The following is a 4,082-nucleotide window of genomic DNA, read 5'->3' on the forward strand; positions in this document are numbered from 1 at the left end:
ACTTGCAGCACTGTCATCGCTCCCGCGCCGTCCTCACGTGTTGATTTCCTTCTCCGATCTGATCTGCTCGCCTCCGCTTAGCTAGTCGTCGCTAGCAAAGATTAATTTTTTTCTATTAATATATAGTTAATAAATATTTTGAGATGAGTATTTAACTTTTTAATTCTGGGTTTCTTTAAGTTTTTGAGATCTGCAACATTTTCTTTCAATTAAACTACAAACTAAAAATTATTTTACCAATATGTCCGTCTAAATTGGAGCACATGATATACACGTGATATACACGTGGCGGGTTCTGTTAAAAACTTAACAGAAGTAGACAGAAAAGGCTTAATTACCAACATTTGTAGAGTTTAAGGACCTTTTCACCAAAATTAAAATAAAAAAAAAAAAGAAACTGTCATCTATTAAATAGGTTAGGAACTAATAGTGTCAATTAAAAAAAAAATACTCCATATATGAAAAACCACATCCTAGGAAACGACAATATATCAAAAACAGAAAGATCTAAAAACAATCATTTAAAAAACAACGGGTGCATTTGGAATTGGTTCCAAAATGATTTTGTTTTCTATATGAAAATAGAAATGAAAACGTTTTCATTTTCATTTTGGAATTATTTCTGAAAATACGTTTGATAGATTTATTCAGAGATTGATTTCAGTTTAAAAAAAACTGAAAACTGTGTTTGGTGACATTTTTAAATTTAACGCTAGCAACATCGTACATGTGTTTTTCAATTGCACGTCGTTTCTAACCAGACGCTATCTCATTTTTAAGATAGCATGTTGTTTGATCACTCCACATAAATGACATGTCGTTTCTCAACTGCCAGATTTTCCAAGGCAAAAAAAAACAATTTTGTTTTTGTGGCCTGAACATTTTTTGTAATTTAATAACTATCAAATTGTTAAAATTATTAGATAAAATTACGAAGCAAAAACAAAAAAAAAATGTCCTTCATCTTTCCCTCACCCTTTCTCTTCGTCTCCTTCCTTTTCTATTAAACCAAATCTGGTTTGCAAGGTGGGTGGGCAGGTGACGATGTCAGACGGGCAAGCAAGGAACTGTGATGGAAGGGACTACGACGGAGGTGGCGAGCGACGATAAGAAGTTGCCAATCTTAAGGGCGGCAACCAGACTTAAGGGGGCCTGGGTTGGTTTATGCCGTTGGTCACGCGAAGCCATGGCGAAGTCCGATGAGAAGAGGAAGATGATTCTAGCAAGGTCTGACGAGATCCGACTAGGCTCGACAAGATCCGGTGACTTCGCAGAGCTCCGGCGACGACCTGGGTAGGGAGGGGGTGTTCGGCAGCCATGGCGGAGATGGGCGAGCTCCGGAGATGAGTTTGGTGGGGAGATGGTGGCGGGCCATTGTCATCTCCTTCGTAGAAAAGCTTGTTCCAGTCAAGCTCTGGCTGAAAACGGAGGAAATGAGAAAATAAAAACGGTATTATACCGTTTTCAGATTTTCAAAAAACGATAAAAACGTTTTTATTTTTGTTTTTTAAAAAATTCTACACCAAACGCCTTTTACGTACGCGTTTTCATTTTTTAGTCTCGAAAAACGTGAAAAATAGAAATGAAAACGGAAACAAACAAGACCAACGTACTGGAACAACAATACTGACAACATATAAGAAAAATAACAAGGTAGAAGAAATGACAACCCACTAGAAAAAAAATGACCACAAAAACATGAAACAATAAAGACGACGTATTCATATAGAAATGACAACAAATTAAAAACGACATATTTTTATAGAAACGACAACTAAGGGGAAACAGAATGATTTGAACATTGAAATAAATAAGGACGATGAAATTAATAAATATGACTGGTTCAAAAAAAAAAAAAACAAATATGGCTATGGCAGAATCTTTATAAAAAGGAAAATATCATGAAACGTGAATATGGTATGAAAGAGCATGCCATACAAATCTAGGATATCATGAGGAAATGGCAACATTTGAACACATGACAGCTTCTTAGAAATAAAAAATTAATAATGCAAGAACTTATAACTTCTCACAAACGGCATAATTTTGTAAAAGTTACAACGCAACGGAACGACATCAATCATAACAAAAACGATGACAAATCATAAACATACATAATTGTTAGTAATTGCCTAAAATACTTAAACAATCATAGGGTACTACTGTTAGTCACACCGTTAAATACTTACTTCGTGTATTCATATACGAGCAGCATTAGTCTCGCAAGATTTCGGTATTAAGAATCAAGAAACTAATTTCAGCACCATTATTAGCATTTTTATTTTTATTTTTTTGGCAAACCATCAGTACTAATTCTCAACAAGTATTCTTAAGGACGTTGTCATAATATGGTAAGAAACTGTAATACTTATACCACTTTTACTTACCTTGTCAACTGGTCCAAAGCCTCCTTCACCTATATTGTTTGCAAGCCAAAATTACCAGTGGCAGATTTGATTTGTCTTAATGGTAAATATCCTGTTTAAAGTTCTAACGCACGTAGTTCTGAAAAAAATAATAAATAAAAAAAATGAAAATGATATCATAATAGATTCGACCAAATATTTACATGAATAAATAAGTGGCCTGCTCAATATCTGAACAACAACAACACTTGGATGCAATAGCACATTTGAATGGAAAACCAAGCACATTGAATTAGATCTATTGTACTTAAACTAACCCCAGAAGGATGACTCTTATAATTCTTAAAATCAATGAATAAAACCACAATTTTAATAAAACGACAACAATCAGAAAACAGCTTTATCATAAAACGACAACATAAAAGAAAAGAACATCTGAAAGAACGACAACATTTTAGGAAAATGATAACAAGTTAAAAAATAACATACATCAACACAATATCCTGTGAAATGACTCAAAACGACATAGCTTCATAAAGGACAAAATTTTGGAGAAACGACAGAATAAACATCTGAAACCGAGAGTAGGACATTATCTTTCTTCTTTTTTTTTTTTTTTAATGAACAACGACGGCATCTTAGGAAATAATAAAAGGTTAAAAAAAATAAAAATGAACATCTCGAGAATGAAAATAATCAAATATCAACGAAAAAAGGGGGACAAAATCTTGTAAGAACGACAAAAACAAAGAGAATGACATCTCAATACTGCGAACGTACCCATCTATCTATACGACATTGCTAAAGGAGAAAAGGTTTCTAACACTTAGCTCCCCAACGAAACGTTTCGTTATGTTTTTTTTTTTTTTACTGGTGGAGAAAAAAAATCAAATGTGGTGCGCCTCAGAAACTTACCATGTGTCACTCGATGATTGGTTGGTTTCTTCAGTGGGATCCACACGGAAATCTCCTGAGCCGTCGGATGAAAGGCTGGCACTTGTCAAATTCGTATTGGACAAAAGGAGGAGAAAATTGTGGAGCGCGCCTCAACGGCGTACGTGTGGAAAAGTGGTGACTGACGGCCTTGCCACGTGGCGTGCTCTGGTTAGTTGAGACAGGTTAGTGGCTGGCTTCACCTGGCGCAGAGAGCCTGAGCCTTTGCTCCACCAACGCGCGTCTTTTCACGTGTGGCGCACGCGCTCAATCTGGTCTGTCAGACCTTTTGATCCAATGGCCAAAAAACGGTTTTATTTATTAATTTTATTAACAATTATATTTACTTATTAATTTTTGCTTATTTGTGGTAGATTTTGTCTATTTTATCACTGATTTGTACTAAATTTTTGATACTGATCTAAAACTAAACTAAAATAATGCACAACAAAAAAATTTAAACAAGAAAGCACTAAACTAAAATAAATTAAAATTACACCAAATTAAATAAAAAGCAAATTAAACAAAAAAATAAAACGAATTTAATACAAAATGAAATAACTTAAAATTTTTTCCCCTCTCTTTACTGCAGATCTTTCTCCCGTTTTTATTTTCATTTCTTTTTTGCCTTCTTTTTATTGTTTCTCCTTTCTCACTGCTCAAATAAAAAATACTATGAATATTTCAAGTAAAAAATAAAATAAAAAAAATACATTAAGATGAAATAAAATCACCACTAAATTAAAGATAAAACAAATTAAACAAAATACAATAGAACTAATT

The sequence above is a fragment of the Morus notabilis genome, unplaced genomic scaffold (assembly GCF_000414095.1).
Source record: "Morus notabilis unplaced genomic scaffold, ASM41409v2 Scaffold184, whole genome shotgun sequence".
Lineage (NCBI taxonomy): Eukaryota > Viridiplantae > Streptophyta > Magnoliopsida > Rosales > Moraceae > Morus > Morus notabilis.